Source organism: Callorhinchus milii, unplaced genomic scaffold (assembly GCF_018977255.1).
Source record: "Callorhinchus milii isolate IMCB2004 unplaced genomic scaffold, IMCB_Cmil_1.0 Scaffold42, whole genome shotgun sequence".
NCBI lineage: Eukaryota > Metazoa > Chordata > Chondrichthyes > Chimaeriformes > Callorhinchidae > Callorhinchus > Callorhinchus milii.
The window spans coordinates 480,731-502,613 of NW_024704783.1; the positions used below are offsets into that span (position 1 = coordinate 480,731).

At 40.6% G+C, this 21,883-nt stretch overlaps 4 non-coding genes across 4 annotated transcripts; 2 read left to right on the forward strand and 2 right to left on the reverse strand.

The window, feature by feature from the left end:
- Positions 1-1,103: 1,103 nt before the first annotated feature.
- Positions 1,104-1,175, forward strand: trnae-cuc. The gene has a single exon. It is a non-coding gene; the product is annotated as a tRNA-Glu (tRNA).
- Positions 1,176-2,603: 1,428 nt separating this feature from the next.
- trnad-guc lies at positions 2,604-2,675 on the forward strand. The gene has a single exon. It is a non-coding gene; the product is annotated as a tRNA-Asp (tRNA).
- Positions 2,676-14,596: 11,921 nt separating this feature from the next.
- trnai-uau lies at positions 14,597-14,690 on the reverse strand. Its single transcript has 2 exons — positions 14,653-14,690; positions 14,597-14,632 (listed from the first exon to the last, which is right to left on the reverse strand). It is a non-coding gene; the product is annotated as a tRNA-Ile (tRNA).
- A 6,916-nt stretch (positions 14,691-21,606) lies between these two features.
- Positions 21,607-21,680, reverse strand: trnan-guu. Its single transcript has one exon. It is a non-coding gene; the product is annotated as a tRNA-Asn (tRNA).
- Positions 21,681-21,883: the final 203 nt, after the last annotated feature.

The following is a 21,883-nucleotide window of genomic DNA, read 5'->3' on the forward strand; positions in this document are numbered from 1 at the left end:
ATCACTGCTATGTGTGATTGTTGCTGTGTAAATAGAAGGTACTGTTGCTAATATCCAGGAAATTTACGAATAACGACAGAAACACAGTGCATAACCTGCGGGTTCTTGTGTGGAGTTTTGGCAAATATATGTGCCAGACAGCAAATTCACTGATCCACCATCAACGGGTCAGTATTGGCCAAAGCCCCGCACTCCCTATGGCAGGCTCCACTGTTTAATAGAGATACACCTCATTGATCCTCGACGTTAGAAATGGGCTGCAGAATGTCTCTCCATTAAACTCAGGAGATTGGAAACACAAACGTCAATGAATTGGGCATAGATCTTAAGTAACTCCACGACCTTCCCTATCCTTATCGCTGACCTCCTAAGCCCATAGCAACCTGTTCGCTCCCTCTGCTCAGCAAACACTGTCGTGATCCATGTCCCCCCGCCCAACCCGCCCCAACCTTGTCCGACGGTCTTTCAGCCTTCCTGACCCCACCCTGCGGAACTCCATCCTACATTATTCTCGCCTCGCTCCCTTCTTGTCTCTTTCAAGGGGCATCTCAAAACCCTCCTCTTAGAACGGGAGTTCATCCAATCTCTTACAGTCGCTGCCCTCCAGCCTTCTCGATCCCGAACCCCAGCTCAGGTCCACATCAGTGACTTTCCAGAGGCGAAACCTCACATACACTGCAATGTCAATCACATGCACAAAAATAACAGAACGTGGAGAGCATAAATAAGCACATTTGCTAATGTAATGTATTGAATCCAACTTTCCTTATTCAACAGGTTTTGCCGTGCAATGTATTTTGAGTTACAGGATGATACCGTTCTTTTTCACCGAGCCTTCAGCTCCTCTCTCGACTCTCTACCCCCTCCTCGCTCCCTCCCTTCCCTCCCCTCACGCTGACCATTTCCCCCCTCCCTTCCCTCCCCTCACCCTGACCATTTCACCCTCCCAATGCTCGGGTCATGACCCAACTGTGCAGCGCCTTGAGACGTTCTCCTGACGTGAAATGCGCTTTATAAATGGAATCTTGTTGTTGTTGTTGTTGGTTCAAATCTCTTTCGTATCTCTTTTTTTTATATTCGAGGATCATTGCTCTCCTGTGTGTTCCCTGATGGTCCAGTGGTTAGGATTCGGCGCTCTCACCGCCGCGGCCCGGGTTCGATTCCCGGTCAGGGAAGCATTTCTTTTTGTTTTTTCGATTGGAACCGAAATTTGCTTGTGTACAAAAAACAGGCAGATATGTCCTGCAATCGTGGCTGCGCTTCACAGCACCAATAATAACAATAATATTACTTGCCTTTCATATAGCCCCATATAGCGTCTCCGAGACGACTCAAAACTCTTCACACAAAATAGTTTAAAGTAAGTTGACTGAATATTTTATGGGCAAATGATCTGTTTTATTCAAATAAAAGCTGCCGATAATCGTTTCCTTTATTAAAGAAAATCAGGGAGTAAGCTCATACAATATCCTGAACTGGTTTGACAATAAATTAATTTAGTTAAAATGTGATTTGTTACCACTTCTTTTGAACTGCTGAGTATATAATTTCTCTTGAGCAAGTAGGTATCAAATTTATATTGCAAGCAGCGGATTGGTAGAATTAATTGAATAACGTCGCTGTCTGTAGTGCAGAGAATGCACCACAATATGTTAGTCAGAAGTTTGCATACCGTACATCAGTGATCAGAGCTTCCTATGACTCAATCAGCAAGTCAGGCCGGTTAGCTAAGTTGGTTAGAGCGTGGTGCTGGTAACGGGTTCAATCTATGGAAGAAGCTTTCCCCCGAGGACCTCAAAAAAGGCCCTCTCATCCTCAGACCTCCTATAACTCAGGCCCACCAAACACCGCAACCATGAAGCAGTCATCAAGCTGCTCCATGATCGACTCTCACAGACAACGCTCGTGACGGTCTCAATCGACATCCTCTCTGTCTGTGACCATGGCACTCTCTGCCTCCTCGCCCTCCTTGGTTGGATTCACACCTTACAAACGAAAACACTACAATTCTGCAAATGGCTTTTCTTCGCGCTTCCGCCTGGTCAATTGTGCGGTACGTGAACGATATATCCTTTGGGAGGAGCTCTCTTCCTCATGTATCTACTGCATCTCGATGATATCATCCGCAGACACGGGGTTAACTTCCACATGTATGCGGATGACACTCAACTTTACGTTTCCATCTCCAGCTGCGACCCGCCAGTCTCCTGATGTCTGTCAGCTTGTCTATCGGACATCAAGAGCTTGTTCAGCGCAAATTTCCTGCAGTTAACGTCAATCAGGTACAAGCAATACTTTATGGCTTCCGCCGACACTTGCCCATCCTTTCTCAACTTTCGGCAGGACTGCTCTAACACCTTCCTCGCCGGTGTCCCCTCCTCACTATCCACAAACTCCAGCTTATTCAAAATTCTACCATTCGCATTCTCACCTGCACCAAACGTTGTACTTGCCACACAAATCTGACTTCCTGTCACAGAGCGGATCGACTTCAAGATATTCACTCTAATGTTTAATTTCTTCCAATATTTGGCACAACCTACCTATCTAGCCTTTCAGCACATGTGCACAGGGTGGACGTAAAGTACACGCTTCCATGTCAATCCTCGTTAGTATAGTGGTTAGTATCCCCGCCTGTCACGCGGGAGAACGGGGTTCGATTCCCCGACGGGGAGGTCGTTTTCGTGTTTGTTAACAAATGTGTCCACGTTGTTATTGTTTTTTGTGAATCTGAAAATATTGGGTAGAAAGTTCGTTTGGATACAGGTGTCTTTTCTCCCGTGAAGTACAAATTCCAATCCCTTTGCAGAACATTCCGTGAAGCGCTTTTAGAATTGTCGAAGATGTGCTAAGATACTGTATCAAATTAAACGTTTATTAATATTCACACGCGCAATAGACAGTTTGAATAATATCCTATACCAAATGCAATGATTATTACAAGTGATTTTGTTTGGGAAGACACGCACTCTCGATTAACTTTGATGTCCATTCATTGCGACTAACACAATCCAAGGGGTATAGGATTCAGGGATACAGGCATTCCGTATACAGGGTGACGAAAACCTAATGATAATTATTCTATTATCTATGATAAAAATGTTTATCATTCCTTTAACACTGATTTTACATGGTAATTGGTTAGCCACAAGAACGTCGCTGTCACTTTACATATGAATAGATTTAGCTTTTTCTAACAGTGTATATATGAGTTTCCAAAAAACTTTTTGCAGTTGGTTGATATTACCGTTTATGTCGTGAAGTCACGTAGAATAGTTGTACGAATAGTCCCCGTTGCATCGATGACAAAAGAAACATTTGTTTTATATTTCCACCTACGTATGCATTGATCTCCAAGCTCGATATATTTCCAGATTTCTCCAGCTCCTTATCTTTCACATGGTAATCACTTGGGATATTTACATCAATCATATACTGCATGTAAATTCTAATCAATTATTGATACCAATATCTGGTCTGTTATAGCTGACTGACCTGTCTTTATGTAATTTAATGTATCTGTGTCAAATGCGAGGATTATTGCATTATTATAATTGTAAACCACAGATTATTGTAAAGTTGTACAGTTGTATGATTTTCACTGACTGATGTTGATAACAGTTGAATTTACATCAATATCAAATTCTTTACGAATTGTCCAGTGAATATATTTAGCTGCATTGGTAAGTTTGATCAGATATTCTGTTTTTATTATTAATGTTACGATAACCATGAACATGGTGGTGAAAGTAATAGCATATCCATGTTCGAATGAACACAAGCGATAAAACTAGCAACCTTGAGAGGGAAGATTAGTTTCAGTGATAGAAGGTTAGTAAACAAGAATACGGTTCGTAGTCGATTGACGAATCGCTTTTCTGTTGTAATAATCCCTTCAATAATAATAATAAAAGAAGAATAATAGCAGTGAATTGGTCACCTTGTTCCACAAGTATTTGTGGGCTGCTACTGCTACTACCTGCTGCTCTTCGGCTACAAAACATCTAGTAAATTCACTTTACTCAATATTCTGTGAAACGCCTTGAGACGCCTTGAAGACGTGATAAGGCGCTTTAACAAATGCCAGGATAATTATTATTATTGTTCGCAGCACCGCTGCTGCTAGTGTAACTTAATTAAAATTATAGCCCGTACGAGGATTGAACCTGCGACCTTGGCGTTATTAGCACCACACGCTCACCCACGAAACTAACCGGCCTGACTTGCTGAGTGAGTCACTGGAAGCTCTGATTATTGATGTACGGTATGCAAAATTGTGATTGACATATTGTCGTGCCTTACCTGCACAACAGACAGAAACATTATTTAAATAATTAACCATTCTGCTGCTTGCAACACAACTTTGAGGCAGAGGTATAATCTCCCGGATATCAACTTGCTCAGAAGAAACCATATACTCAGCATTTCATTTGAAGTGTGGTATCAAATCAAATTTTAACTGAATTAGTTTATTCTCAAACATATTCCGGATATTGCCTTAGCTTATTTCCCTGATTTGTGTCTTTAATAAAGGAAACGATTATCGGCAGTTTTGATTTGAATTAAACAGATCATTTGTTCACAAATTATACAGTCAACTTACTTTCAACTACATAGTGCCAAGAGTTTTGACACGTCTCGAAGCCACTGTATGAAATGCAAGTATTGTTATTATTATTATTGGTGCTGTGAAGCGCAGCCACGATTGCAGGACATATCTGCTTGTTTTTTGTACACAAGCAAATTTCGGTTCCAATCGGAAAAATAAAATGAAATGCTTCCCTGACCGGGAATCGAACCGGGGCCGCGGCGGTGAGAGCGCCGAATCCTGTCCACTAGAAAGCAATAATCCTCACATATAAAAAAAAAGGCCCAAAAGAGAATTGAACCGTCATTGAAATGCATGCAGAGAATCCGAGTGGCCAATAAGACTGAGTAAGTATCGTTGCTTCTCATCAGCAACAACAACAACGGCAAAATTACATTTATAGAGCGCCTTTCACGTCGGGAGGACGTCGCAAACCTCATTTTCTCATAAGAAAATGAGAATCTTTGGGGAACATTGAAACTGTTTTTTTTAATTCGTTTATAGGGACGAGAGAAGAAGAGAACTATGAAATTATTAAGAGTAGGAAATGCAGTTCTTGGAGAGAGAAACATTGATAAGCACTGGCACATTAGGCATCCATCGTAACTCAGGGTTCATCTTCCAGTTGTTCAACCTTTAATTGATAGAGGTTACTTCTTGGCGAGAGATATTCAGGGATAAAGGGATAGGGCGGGTAATTCGAATTAGACAAAGAGATCAGCCATATTCTTAATAAATGGCGGTGCAGGCTAAGAGACCGACAGGATTAGTACTGCTCCTGCGTCCTATGGTCTTATAACAAGATAAACCGAGGATCTGCGTCTGTTCAAGTCGACTGCAAAGACCTCATGGCACGGTTTGTAAAGATAAAATGGGTTTCCTTGTCAGCTGGCCAAGATCCTCCAAACAAAGTCAATCAATCACTTCATGGATGTTGGAGCCGATTGGTATCTACGTTTTATCAAGAATTACTTCATTAGTACACTTTACAATGACGACAAAAAATAAGCTTTGCATTGAATACAGCCACTCATTGCGTTTCCGAGACGTCTCGCAGAATATAGCGGAGTGTTCCTCATCATTATTTAGTTCAGATTTGTAATAAATTGTTATGTCGATTACATGTTATCGGCAAAACACGGAAGCCAACTCCGCACAATTGTTTCCTACACGGATTATTACTTTGATTTGGAATACATTTTTTTTGCTGGAAAAGTGATCCACCAACGGATAAATAAACAATCAAGTTCCCACTTACGTAAACAGGTGTGTCGAGAAGGAAACTTATCCAACGTTTCGTCCTGCTGGGTATCGGATCCAGTTCTCTCGTTAGCGAGGCGAGTTCTCTAAGCTACAGAACTCCACGGTAACGACAACAGCAACAACATTAGTATAGCGTCTTCCGCGTCAGGAGGACAGTCAGGGGTCCGTACTAAGCTGGCAGCTGGGTTTACAGTAAATCACTTGAAAGATTTTGCAAAGCACATATGGAGTGTGGGGGGTGAGGCAGTTTGTGGGGAGTTGTGGAGTGCGGTGAGAGAGAGGGAGAGAGCGAAAATGACAACACACAGTGCATTGGATGCTTTGCAGCTGCAATAACTGTACACAAACCCGTGGTCAGGATGTGCGAGGCAGATTTTCTAACTCACATTCACTGTCTTCAAGTTCAATTTTCTTTCTGCAGAACACAAAAAGAAGGACAACGAAAAAAAAGCGGAGCAAAGTTTATCAAAACTGAACACAATCGATAACTTCCTGAAAATGCACACACCGCCCCCAAATAACAATTAAATATAACATAAAAGCTTTAGAAATTAAAACTTGTTCCAATTTTATGGCAATAAAAATAACAAAAGCAACGATGACATCAATCTGATAAAACAATAATTATAATAATAAGAAAAGTATCAAGATAGTAATATAATCATAATATAATAACGTTAAAAGCAGCAATAAGCTCTTAGGAATGTTAACAGTAATAATAACGATCCCCTTATCTTCGCTGCTCACGCCTCGCCATGATTGATTAGTGCCGCTGCCCCGCCCATTCCTCGCGCATGCGACCTTTTCCCCGTTTAACCATCTCTCGGGAGCCCGCGCGCATTAACACCTCGGAGGTCCCATTGGTACTGGCTGCACGTGCACATGCGTAGCTCTTTCCCGTCAATAGCGTCAAGAGGACCACGACCTGTAGCTCCTCGACCCCATCATTCCCTGCCCATAACTGTTAACTTGCTGTGATCTGGGCTATTCTAAACAATGTCCAAAATTATACATTATCATGTTATTAATCATTATTAAATCATATTCCCCCGGCCTAACCACCCCCCACCAACCCACAACGCCTTTCTCCCCCACCCCGCTCTCCCTCTCTCTCTCTCTCTATGTATATATATATATATCATCGTCACTCTCGCTTGCCCCATTACTCCCTCTCATTCTTCCTCCATCGCTCCCCCAAACCCTGTTTCCTCAATACCTCAAGGCTGAGACTGATAGATTTTAAAAAAAACAGAGGCATTAGGGGATATGGGGATAGCGTAGGTAATTAGACAAAGGTCACAAGAACAGCCATGATCTTATCGAATGACGGGGAAGGCTCGAGGGGTCGAATAGCCTACTCCTGCGTGTGTGTGTGTGTGAGAGAGAGTGAGAGAGCACCTACACAGTGAAATCTACACAGTGAAACCGCAGGAATAGTTTGTTCTAATGGAATGCAGATTGTGCATGTTCCTGCTAATCCTACTTCCAGAATTATTTCTCATGATTTAGAAATGTTAGCAAAATTGGCAAAGGAAACTGCACATCAGTCAGTTTGAGAACGCGTCTGTATAAATTATAGAGTTTCTGATTCAAAAAAAATCACGCAGCATCTGGACATTAATAAATTATAAAAGTTAGCCAATATGGGATTATGAAAGGGATATCTGCCGAAACAATTTACGGGTTTGTTTTTCTGTGTGACAAACCTACATAATAAGAAAAGGCAATGGATGTTGTAAATACGGATTTCAGTAAAGCCTTTTCTTACAGATTCTCATGAAAGGCTGTTACTTAAAATTAACAAAGCGGGAATCAGAGAACGTTTCTTGCCAGGGGTATGTAATTGGATGACCGATAGAACCCAGAAGATGGTGCTACAGGGAGTGTCATCACGCTGGGCGCATGTTATCAATGGAGATCCTGAAGGATCTGTTGGGACCTCTTTAATTTAACTTGTTCATAAATGATTTCGTCCTGTGAGTCACAAGCACAATTGTTAAATTTGCAGAGGATACACTGATAATGAACGTGGTAGACTTCATGGATGAACGAGGTAGGTAATAGGAGGATTTAAACATACTTCGGATTTGGACAGGTAGTTGGCAGATGAAATCTATTGCAGAAAAAGGCAAAGTGTTCATATGGGGACAAAAGTTCAAGGAAGGGAGGACTATTTCTATAGTAACAAAATAATCTGTACGTAAAATGAAACGGACTTGTGAATCCTGGTGAAAATAAATTGAAGCTATTCAAGCAATGTTCAGTAGCAGTGACTGAGGCAAACCAGATGCTGGGCTCCACTAAAAGGGCAATATTGCGGCGCAATAGTTGAGTAATAATTCCACTTTAATAATTACAGATGCGTCTGCAGCAGGAAGTTTGATAATTACGGAAACCTTTGACCACGATCAAGATTATACAAACAAAGCAGAGATATCTGTGCAAACCACCTACATATGGAAAACCCAGAGAGAGATTGTACAACATTGTGTGCACACTCTTTTCCTTTACGGACGTATCCTGCTTCCCTAATTATGGATAATATTTTGTAAACGTTGGCAAGAGCAAATGCTTTTGGACCCCAGAGTCTGCTTTGCGGTACCGCTGGATTCCAAACAACTAATATCGCATAGCTTGCCATTCATATAGCTATCCGGCAAGCTTTCCCGCAGCCTGTTCAACTGGGACCACCCGTCCTGTTAGGGCATTAACTTGCAAGTTTAACAGGTGCTAAATGAATTGTTTCCCCGCCACCAATGACAGGTCTTGTCGGTGAGCCAGGCTGATTACGTTGTCCTCGGCGTGCCCTGTGGTTCTGTGGACCAACATGGCTCAGGAACTCGACTAGACACCATCACAGACGGCTGGCACCCGCCCCCCACCAAGAACGAGAGTTACGTAAGGATGACGCATCTTTCCAGGGATGCAAGCCACATTGAAATACAGGAATTCCCATGTGAAGGTGGCATGCTTGTAACAGTTTAGCATAACGTACCTCTGGAAACCGGGCAATGCAACAGATTTTTTAGGGATGGAATTAATTTCTAAAATATTTTGAAAATTTGAGGTTTTCAAAATATTTTCTTATTGCTTCCTTAGCAGGATCTCAGAATATTATCATTCCAGCAGACAGAAGGACAAATGAGGCCGTTAACATAAACTAACCTTTTCTCGAGGGAGATCATTACCAATGCCGGATTACCCTTTATTTTGCGAATTGGAAAATACAATGCAATTGAACACCGTTTCAGTTATTAACTTTGGTCATTAAATGTTCATCTAGAATTAACACATCATCCATGTAAAACATAATATTCATCAATTTCCATGAAGTAGTCTATTCCACATATAACTAAATATAAATGTAACTATATATTGCTATTGACGAACTGCAACCTGTTGTTCTTGTTTAAGTTATGTATAACGGTTTCACCCAAAGCAGACTTATTTTTCGACGTGTCTGTGTCGATTCTTCCTCCCACAACAGCACCAAGTGTATTTCAAAAGCAAATTTAAGAAATAAAATAAGGAAACCATAGTGGGCCCATGCTATTGTTCCTTTTAGAAGTTCATCATAACTCAACATTATTTCATTCCCATTATTTATATAGGTTCTACAGATAAACTGTTATCAATAAGTATGGTTCAGACTTTATTTGGAGGTTAGCAATGCAAGTAGTTTACAATTCGTAACATATTTTTGATGGAAATGCTCATGAAAACGAAATCAACCCTTCCTTCACTATGTCTAGGGATGTTCATGTTTAAAGTTTCTAAGAGGCAGCAGCATAAATTTTGGAGATATTTACCATAGTTGGGAGGAAACAGTAAATAAAATCTGCTTGTAATGTTGGTAGGTTTCCTTGTTAGTGTAGATAATCATCAATATTGCTGAAGTTCAAAAGCGTGTGGTGCCAAGTCCCTTCTTACCTTGTGTTTATGACATTTTGTCATTAATTTAGCAATAATATGAAATAAATAAGCTAACAATTTCTTAAACTCTTTTCTGAACTTATTTTGAGTCAACGCATAAATACATGTGTTGGTACAGCAACTCAACCTTTGAAACATGATTCCGGTTTCTTGCACGAAAAACCGCATGCTATTGACAAATGTTTCGCTGTAGTTATAATTGGAAAGTTGCCATTTCAAAGAAAATGTAATACTAGTTATCCATAGTAGTAAAAAACTTCCCGAAATGGCAAAGAGTAAAATGATGCATTTTGTGCGGTTTTCCATCTCCGGATCAATTGTTTTCTCAGAAATTCCCTGACCTCGAAGTCTCCTTCGGAGATTACTGGCCATAATAATGTGTCTAATAATCAGAGCATTGAACAGACAAATCAAAGCAAATGCAAACATCGGAGCAATAACCCGGTGAAGCCTTTCAAACGTTTTCCACGTTGCCAATGAATAATAGCTTGGTTTGAAGACGCAGTACCATGGAGTACCGTCAATTATAACGTAAGGATCAGCTGTAAAGTACCAGGGAATGCTCAGCGAGCAGCCGAAAACCGATAGAATTACAATAACCACTGTGGCTGTTCTCTCTGTGCAATATATTGGTTTCAACTTTAGGCAGCAAATGGCTACAAATCGATCGAAAGTAAAAGCAACAGTGAACCATACAGAATTGTGGATAGTTGCAGTTAGCAAAACACCTTTAATACGACACACTGGAGTATAGAATAAAAAACTGAATGGGAAATACATATTATTAATTTTGTTCAACAACACATCAACACAAACGACCAGGAGATCCGCCGCTGACATGGCTACCAAGTAGCGAGTGATGCATTTGGAGAGACCGCACTTTCCTCTTGTCAGGATCACAATCGCCAAAAAATTAACTGTGAGAAGCAATGGCAATAGAAAAGATAATTTATGTGAATAAACATTGTTTGGTTGAAAGTGTAAAACTGTGTCATATCTAATTGCGTTTTCTTCAAATTGTTCCCCAAAAAATATCGGCACACAAAGAACAGTTAGTGCATTGGTTACGAAATCCTATCAGTGCTAAGGGACATGTTCAAAGGATGTAAGGAAGCTCTGACGGAAGGTCATTGAACTGAAACATTAATTGATATTCCTCTCTCCATATGTGCTGCATGTTGTACTGTGTTCTTCCAGCAACCTGTTTTTATTTAAAATTATCAGCATGTGAAGTATTTGGCCTTTTCCACATGAAATTAGCAGTAGTTATTGAACAGAGACATTATTCATTGCCATACATAGCTTGATCATACATATAAAGCTGTGTTGTGTTCGGCAGCGTTTTCTTTTATTTGTTTCAATTACTTTAAAAATCAGATAATATTCCAGAATTCTTCCGGTCACATTCACTTATGCCAAATATCCTTTAGTAATCCAGCAACCGATATCAAAACGCCAAACCATTTGGGGACAATAAATTGGGGCGTACATTTCTTTACATCTCCTGATTAGTTGGCCTCAAAAAGAATGCAAAATCCAGTTATTTTCTGAAATATGTCATCTTGTCTTGTTTACCAGGATCTCTCTACAAAAACATCAGCAATAGCACAATGTTCCTGAGAAACGATGAGTGTAATATTCAAAGTGAAACATGTTTTAGTTGATTATCTTAGACCGCGTTTTAAAAGAAATACAAATATATTACATATAAACCAAGAAAAGTGAATAACAATTTCGTAAATTCGATTAATTATTTGTTGTCCATTATAAGCACGGTGCATCACTGAAATATGTAACTAAACCTTCGGTATGTTAAACAGTATTGCCCATTATTGCTAAGGTTGGTTCTTTACATCTCCTGATTAGTTGGCCTCAAAAAGAATGCAGAATCCAGTTATTTTCTGAAATATGTCATCTTGTCTTATTTACCAGGATCTCTCTACAAAACATCAGCAATAGCACAATTTTCTTGAGAAAAGATGAGTGTAATATTCAAAATGTAAAATGTTTTAGTTGATTATCTTAGACCGCGTTTTTTAAAAAATACAAAGATATTACATGTAAACCAAGAAAGGGGAATAACAATTCGTAAATTTGATTAATTATTTGTTATCCATTGTAAGCACGGTGCATCACTGAAATATGTAACTAAACCTTCGGTATATTAAGTAGTATTGCCCATTATTACTAATGTTGGTTGCAAATCACGGTCCTCTTCTCCGTACACAATAGGGATGTAGAAGACCAGAAAACACCAATATCAGGAAAAATACTTTAAAAATACAAGTCACAACAAATTATTTGAAGTACGAAGTTGTTATTGCAGAGCTTCCAAAATAAGACTCAACGTGGTATTTCACAATCAATCTGCTCATCTCCAAATAGCCAAACTGTTTGAAAATTTTGTGGTCTATTCAAATTTGTAGAAGGTTGTAATAGAATCAGAGAAATATGCAACACCTTAGAGGCCATTCGGCGCTTAAAGTCTGCACCAACTCTTTGATGAAGGTATGCATTCTGTTTTACTGACGTGTTTAACCTCATAATTTTTAAGGGTCTATTCTTCACATTTGTATCTAGTCTGCTCTTCAGTGGAAAAAGGGCATATGACTCTATCACCATAATCGACAGGGCATTCTTGATTCCAACATTATTATGAGTCAAATGGATCATCAAAGCTCTCTATTTCGCTCTTCTTGTGGTTAACGTATACCAAATGCAGCGAACATCCAATGGTTCCTATAGATTCCAATACCCGCTTGGAGTTCAAAACGAACCCTTCATGTTGGAAGCATCTCAGAATGCTGAAGTAAGCCGCTGCTTGAGGCTAAGTTGGAGAGAAAGCTGCGTAAATGTATGTAGTCACTATCAAAGAGCAACGCATTCAGTTAAGATCTGAAACGAGACAAGCTGCGAACACAGTGGGGGGAATAAGATTGATAATTCTCGAGTTTAAGATGGAAAACGCGTCGCTTATGAAATCGAGCGATACTGGTCATGCATAAGGCATACGATATATAGTTGGGATTCCATTCTGTCGTGCAGTTGTGCTACTTGGAAAGGCTATAATTTGTTTTAGGAAGTCCGTACCTTCGGGACTCAAATACAACGCAGCGACAATGGAATAAAATGTAGGAATGAGAAGGAAATGATTCACACAGCGAGCTGGTGGAAGTTGTTGTCTGAACCTTTATTTTTTTCCCACGCATTGAAGAGCACGACACACCTTTATGTGAAGGAAATGGTAACAGAAGGCAAAGGAGTGAATAAAGATTCGTATAGATTACAAACTCTAGGACTGTCTGCTTGATCAGAGTGGACTATTTACGCTTGGTACAAACTTAGTAAATCTATCTAAATCTTTGATCACAGCCCTTTCCACTTGTTTTGCTACATTCAGGGTTTACCTGCACTTCCCAGTCTGTTTGCTCCTCTGAACCATTTATACTCTCAAACCTCTTTCTTTCTACAAAATATAATAAAGTGATATGTCACATTATAAAATGTCTTCTGCCACCCAATAGAGTTAACGTTTCAAAATGCTAAATCAATGCAACCGAATAAACTTACGTGGAATTCCAAATGCTACAAGAATGGGGTAGTAAATCGCGATGATTGCATGCAGCGTTGGAAGTGCCATGCTGTTTTTTACACTACAACAATAGTTTCGCTGAAGGCAGAGGCTTCAATTGACACACTGATTTCCAATGAAAGCAATGTGTACTTATATCGAGCACGTATATGCAGCTTGCATCATGGATTAACTCCAATTAGTCCAATTAGTTCCAGACATTTGAACAAACAAGATAATGCGTTTACGTGAGTACTACACATTTAAAATTTTAATAACATTGGTTATTGTGAAATGGAAAATAAGTATTTAAAAATACCTGCATCTACATACAGCCACATGCAGATACCGTTCATGCAGAGAAGTGCAAAGGAGTATTTAAAGTTTAAATATATATTATATTCCCACACTTGATCATAGAAAATTGAAGACCGACATGGGGTGGTTGTCAAAAGGCGGGGAAGGTATGATAAACAAGAGTGTGGTCATGTGGTCAATGAAGAGTATCTTGAAACTGACCCCGGAAAAGATATGTGAGCGAGTGAGTGCTGGATTTGGAAGCAATAACAACAATTTGCATTAGTAAAACTTACGATCGATAGAGGCTTCAGTTTACAGTATCCACTGCAATGACACGAGCTTCGCCTTAAGCTCAGACACTGTTACCAACGAGCCATTTGTGCTCCGAATAACTGAAATTTCCAAAAGAGAACTTAGCAATACAAAGTTTAATGGAACTTTATTGATTTGCTGAACATTTAACAAAAATCATCGTGATCTTCAAACCGAATCGTCAACAAAAATGATCAAACAGTCCTCGTTAATTGCTTATTCAATGTGCCAGCGAGGCCACGGTTAATCAACTCATACCACGTATCAACATTTTCTTTGCACCATGACAAAGAGACGGTTCGTTTTCTAGCGGGTATTATGGGCAATGAACCATAAGACTGTCAGTGCAGCTCACTCGAAGGAACTCTCATGTTGCCTGAGATTCGATATCCTCCGGCCTTAACATGCAATATCTCTGTTGCAGGATTTTTTCACTTGAAACCAAAGTTGATCCAACATTTATCTTATATTTATTTCGAATTCTTACTGAGCGGCTTCTCGGAGCGTTTATTGAGGTTTGGTAAAGCACCGAACTGACAGAGGGTGAATCACAACAAAAAAAACGTTACTCCGTGACCTCCCCTGTTATCCACCCATGCAACTGACTTGACTAAACCAATGAAAAATGCTGCTCTAGGTGAGATTCGAACTCACAACCTCGGCATTTCTCGAGGAAGTACTGTCATATAAGTACCGCGCTCTAACCTATTGCGCCACTAGAGCTGCTTTAGTATATACTTTAGTTGATCATTTCACTTTGGATTTCAAAAATAACAACAATAATTACCAGTTTAGGTTAATTATAGGGAAGTGCGAGTTTCAATTTCTTAAACTCGATTTTTGCTCATTTTGAATAAATGTAACGCGGCTCAGCCCCCATCTTCCAACCTCCCCAATACCGATCCCCAGCTCAGGTCCGAAACACATAAGGTCCAGTTACGTGGGACGTCGCCTCAACGTTAAAAGGCGCTACATATATTTAATTTTGTTCTTGTTATGGTTGGGTTTGGTGGGCACTATAAATCATCAACAGAAGCATTGCTACCATTTTCATTTTCTGGAACGAAAATTAACTCCACATCCAGTGACCTGGAGTTCGACATCTCTTGTGTGCAACAAAACAATAAAATTTGCATTGATATAGCGCCCCTCACGTCGGACAACGTCCCTGAAGACAAATCAAAGTTATTACAATGGTGTCCTTTCGAGTACAGTGACTAAAGTTGTTTAAAATTATAAAGTTCTTGGAGTTATAATGTTTCAGTCTTGCAGAACAATTAATTTCTCTGTGAGATAATGCAAGTGTGACGAAATACCGAAATGACATTGACAACAGACTCTGTGCTTTTAATCTAATCAAGTTATTTTTTCCCCTCACCTGCCAAAGAACTTTGATGGCAGTGGAATTTGAGCTGAATCCTGATCATAAAACCAACAGGGATCAAGGCAAGATGGTCAATCGATTACCGTATTGCAATTGCTTCTATTTGTATTATAGGTTCCTTTGTTTGTATCTTCAGTGACTGATCATATTCACTTTCACTGAACAAATATTGCAGGCCACCAGCAAAGCAACCAATTAATTGAAAATCACAGACTACTGTGACTCTGTATTTCTGTGTATCCATTGAAAGGCTCCGATATGTTATTGCGGGTCGGGATGAGCTCGTCTTTTTTGTGAATTGCAATGTTCCAATTGATATAGCAGTTGAGTACACATTCAAAGAAACATTCTCTCCCAAAATACACTTTCAAATCGCTATAAAGTTAACGCTTGGAATCTTTCTCAGATTTCCAGCTAATGGGGAAATTGGTACTTCTAAAGCAATTGTTATTATTGATAACATTCAGATGACATTTTGATTTCCTGAACAGAAAATTACAGCTCGGTTATCTACGGCACTCTGGCTTATTTGGTGAAAACAGCTGTCTTGTAAACAGGAACTCCTGGATTCAAATCCCAGCGATGCCTCTTCTGCTGTGTTTTTGAAAGCAGTATCTCCATATTTTGGAAAAGAGACTTCGGCAATTTCTTAATCTTCAAATGGTTTTGCTGTTGTAATTGTTGACATGGGGATGCACCTTGCAGTCTACTGCAATGCTACAGGTTTTCTGAATTGGCTGAGTTAACAAAGAGAACATAAACTGAGGCTACGGCTGTCTAGTCAGATCGACATTAGTGCTGTTGGTGGAATATTGTTGTGCGAAAATTGTTTGTCCAATTCTCCCACAAAAATATTCCCGGCATATTACAATGTATTTTGTAAAGCTCTCGGACGTGCTCTATGCAATTCAACGATTAATTAGTTGTTTGCGTTGTTAGCACGCTGAACGTTTGCTCCTCTCGGTGAAGATAAATATTTACAATTGACGAAAATTATGTACTTGGCATGAATCACGAAACGGGCAAAAAGCTGCGAAAGCCGGGATTGAATAGGAAACCTTCAGATCTTCAGTCTAACGCTCTCCCCAACTGAGCTATTTCGGCTTTCATGGACTACTCCATTGTAGTATTCACGGTACCTTATGACCAGATCAATATAAACCGAGATAGGAGAAGCGGGAATCAGAGAATTGGCAAAGATGGTCAACCTACTGACATATATTTGTCGACGATCAATCTTGGAATGTGAGCACTTTGTTGTAGAGAAAGCGAATATTTTGCAGGGAAAAACCGTTTGCTGGATGAAGGTTGAGGATTTGGAATGAAGGAAGAACAATACGGAGTTTCTTCCCTCTTGTTGCAAAGCGTGGGCCTTGGTTAGGAAATGGGTGATTAGGCAGTCAGGACGGTAGCTGTTGGACAACCATGAACCTGGCTGAGAATTCACATGCAGGAAGGGAGTGAATTTGGGACGGTCCAGGAGTGAAAGGAGGCGGGGAGGCCGTTGAGGGAGTAGACTTTTTTGCGCATGCGACAGGAATGTTGAATGAGGTAACAACTCGGATAAGGGGATTCAGCCGAGTTGAACAGTGGGGCAGGGTTCAACGAGGGACATGGAGAAGAATCAAGTGGCCAATTCGGGAACAATTTTCCTCAATCCCTCCGCTTTGTCGCTTCCATTTTCAAATGGCGCCGAGAAACCTTCCTTTTTCATCTTATTAAATGTTCACCTCCCCTGCTTCCTCTTCTCTGGTTCGGGGTCAGCGTCCACCACTGTTAAGCACTCTGGGCCGCTGACACCCGCGAAGTGTGCTAAATAAATGCATATTGCTTTTGTAAAAATTAAACTATAGATTCTGGGATAGCTTGGAAAAAATCCACCGCACCAAATGATGAAAAAAAACTTTCCCACATTGTATTTTACTTTGCGACGCTCCTGGCTAAAACGGAAAATGATAATTGGGCACATTATAAGTGTGGCTTGTTTCCCTGTCAAGAAGTCTCTGTCTCTGCACTGGAAGATGCTGGTTGTCGACCTTTCATTGATGATTAATGAAGAGGGCTCATCTCAAATCCCAACAAAGCTTCAATAACTATAAAAAATCAAAGCATGTGTCTGAATATAATCTGATAATTTCAACATTAAAAGTTGAAATACTGTCGGATATCTGTTCGAGTTTTCAATCACAAAGAGAATTGGGAGGGCCTCCGGTCGCGAAGTCACTCTACACACGTACACTCTTCACAAAAATCAAAAGTGGGAATTATGTGGGGATGTAGCTCAGAAGTAGAGCTCATGCTTCGCATGTATGAGGTTCCGGGTTCAATCCCCGGCGCCTTCAAGTTTGGTGTGAGATACTTATGCTGGAATGTCGCTTTTGAATTTTTTTTCAAAGTTTTTGATTTCGTACTAATATTATATTCCTCCAAAGAATTAGTAATTCTCCTCAATCGAAGTTGGACCGTGGCGGTTAAACCGTCGAATCCTCAGCACCATCAAGGAACATTCTTGTAAACGATAATGATTGTATGTAACATAAGATTCGTTGCCGCATTTCGCCCACACAATGTACAGACAAATCGATACAACAGAAAACGAATCATAATCATATTTAAATAGCGCTTCACGTGGATGTCCCAAACAGCAGAACAATCAGGGATTTGGACACCAACTTTGTGATGGGGTCGGGGAGCGAGGAGGGAAGAATGTGTCGCCAAAGGCTCGATAGAAGAAAGGGGTTTTGAGACGGCTCTTGAAGGAGTCAAGAGAGGGGTCGAGGCAAAGGCTATGTGGAGTGGAGTTCCATAAGATGGGGCCTGAGAGGCTGAAGGTACAGCCGTCGATGGTTGAGGAGGGGGGACGAAGAGCAGGTCAGAACCTGCTGAGCAGAGCGAGCTGATAGGTTGATCTGGAGTGATCAGATCGCAGAGGTTGGGAGAGGTCAAGGCCGCGGAGAGTCTTGAAGGCACGGACGAGAAATTTGGCTCTTTCCGCTGAGGGATGGCGAACTATAATTCGCGTTGTGGTATGTTCCGTGAAGCGCTTTGAGACACATTAACTGCGTCACAAGGCGCTGTATCAAATGCAATTATTGTCACTGTTATGATTATTTTATAGAACAACATAGTCAGCTTCCCGAATGTTAAACGAAATGCAAATGGAAGTTGTTGTTAGCAGCAAATATGAGTCCAGGGATAGCTAACTGCATCTCCAATACATACATTTAAATTTACTAATTTTACGATTCCTCTATCATTTATTGTAAGGGTTAGGCTTAAAATAATAAGTTTTGTTCTGCTCCCTTTTCCGTCTCTGCAACCCAGCCTGTTGTGTGATTGAAGCTGTGGACCTCGTGGCGCAACGGTAGCGTGTCTTGCTGCAGATCAGAAGGCTGAGTGTTCAAATCACGTCGAGGTCAATGCTGTTGATTCAGAATCACATCAAAAGCATAGAAGCGGACAGTCTTATCTGCTCATTTTAAAGTTGTCCCTATAATAATAATAATAATAAACCTTGCATTTTATATAGCGCTTTTTCACGTCTTCTCGACTTGTCAAAGCGCTTCACAGGATATACAGTAAACTGAATTGGCTGCACATTTTTGTGGGCGAAACGCGGCAGCCAATTGCGCACAGCAGTGTACCACAACAGTCGTGGATTGAAAATGACTTGTTTTTCTTGTTTTGATTTTGGAGGGATTATCTCAATTAAGAGCAATATTACACCACTGCTGTGTTTTCTGCTGTGTCCTCAGTTTAAAAGCAAAACGCTGAAATTATTTTAAAAACAAGTCCACGTTGAAACTTCTAGCTTGCTGTGAACATTAGAGCTATCAACTGTTGTCAAATGTAATAAATAGCAGCCGTTATATTTACCTACCTGAATACTATGTTTTTGTGTTTTGAGATGGTGATGATTCTTTGGAGAAATTAAGAACACAAAAAGGACAACATTTAAATGATAGGGCGCCTTTTACGTTGGGAGGACATCCCAAAAATTGAACGTCAGGTGTCGGAGCCGGAGCATAGGGGAGGGATGGTGTAGGTTTGAGGGAAGGCGGAGAGATGGGAGTACGACCAAATGCACGATTGAACAAATAATAATAATAATAATAATAATCCTTGCATTTGATATAGCGCTTTTCACGTCGGGTGGACGTCTCAAAGCGCTTCACAGAACACACTGTAAAGTGAATTCACTGTATATTTGTGGGCGAGCGCGGCAGCCAATTGCGCACAGCAGTGTCCCACAAACAGTCATGGATTGATAATGACCAATTTATTATTGTTTTGTTTTGGAGGGATTATTATTGGGCTCTATGTGGAGTAAAGAAACTTGCCCAAGGTTTCGCCCTCTGCCTGGAATTGAACTCAGGTCTCACACACACACACTCACACACTCACACACACACACACACTTACACACTCACACACACCTACACACAGACACACAGACACTCACACACACACTCACACCCACACACACTTACACACTCACAGACTCACGCACAAGCACACAGACACTCACACACACACTCACACCCACACACACTCACACCCACACACAGACACACACACTTACACACTCACAGTCTCACACACACTTACACATAGACACACAGATACTCACTCACACCCACACACAGACACACACACACTTACACACTCACACACACTTACACACTCACACACACTTACACTCACACACTCACACCCACACACACACTCACACACTCACACACACACACTCTCTCACACACACACTTACACACTCACACACACACTCACACACTTGCACCACACACACACACACTCTCACACACTCACAAACACACACACTCACACACTCTCACACACACACACTTACACACTCACACACACTCACTTAAAAAAAGCCCGGCCACCGATCTTAGGGCGGGTCGGGCGGGGGATATGGAGCAGACCGCAGCACGCTTAACGGAGGGAGAGGGCAGGTTGATAGGAAATCAATAGTTCAGAGAGGTAGGAGGGGGCAAGCCATGAATGGCCTTGAAATTAAAATAACTCAGAACACGAATTGTCAGGAAGTTGTGCAAAAAGTTTACCATGATCTTTCTGTGAAGATTTATGATAGTCGAGTGGCTGAGATGTTGAAACTAAAACACAACTGTGTTTATCAATTCAGGAGACAGCTATAATTTGATCAGACGTGGTATAATATTTACACATTCGATTAGAATTGATGATTTGGCGTTGGTTATTTTCGCCCACAATGTGCATTCGGCAAAGAACTTGGAGACGTCTCGAAGATGTGAGAGAGAGCTAAATTACACGCAAAGATTATTATTTTTATTATAATTTGTTTAATGCAAACAGCGGGGTATTTCAATTGCGCATTCATTCTGCACTGAGATAACGTTAATACATTTAAATATGTGTCAAACAGAAAGGCCATGGCGATTGCCGTGACTCGGATTCGAAGCGAAGTTACTGCGGCCACAACGCAAAGAACAAACCACTATACGATCACGGCTGTACATTTGTATCTACATACACCGCGGATGCTCTCAATTACACGAAACAATGTGCAGTGAAGTTTGGAGAAATAACTTGTTGTTCGCTGCTGCTTTGGATGTGTTCACTTTCACTCTTGTACCGCAGAATGCTTTGTGTTATAACGAGGTTTACAGCCGAGAAAAAGTGGCTTTCGTAGCAGGAAATATCAATCCATAATTTGGGATTACCCTTCATCCCATAAATACAATTAAACAACCACGTTTGTGCATTCTGTGCACACACCACTTGTACAGAATATGCCAATGAGTGTCGATCTATGATTTCTGGTTTATTTGATTCTTACCTGAATTTCTAACCGAACTGGTGGGTGAGCTCCAGCCTGTTAGCATCTCGACGGCTGAGTTTGCTGGTAGTTTTAATCGAGGAGGTCCCTAGTGTAACTGATATAACCGATCATATGACTTCAGGAAGGTGCGTAACCATATAACAGCCCTGGAGGAATCTTGAGACACTAATTGGAGTCAAGTAACGTGAAAATGCCGAGGTCAAATTCTTTGTGCCGTGCAAGGAAATCCAAAATATCCTGCGAAGTGTGGTTTGTAAACGAAATTAAAATCTTCCAGCAATATGCAGGTTGAAAAGCACAGAAAATTGTGACTGAAGGAAAACAAAAGCATAAAACAATTAGTAAGTTGTTCATTATGTTATTTCTAGCGCGAGGAATGAATTGAAGAAGAAAATATTTTTCTATAGGATGTCCGTCCCTGGGTGGGCTTGAACCACCAACCTTTCGGTTAACAGCCGAACGCGCTAACCAATTGCGCCACAGAGACTCTTGAATACATCTTTTTCCACGAAAAATACAGATGGTATTCACATAATTGCTGTCACAGACAAGCTCTTGTTTGATATGAAGTCACAACACCTGAAAGTACGTTATTCTCGGTGAAATCTGAAAGCAAATAGAAGAAAATATTAACCACTGTGTAGCACGTAATTGTTTGCTGAACAGGCATCTTGTTCTCCAGCAAAAGGC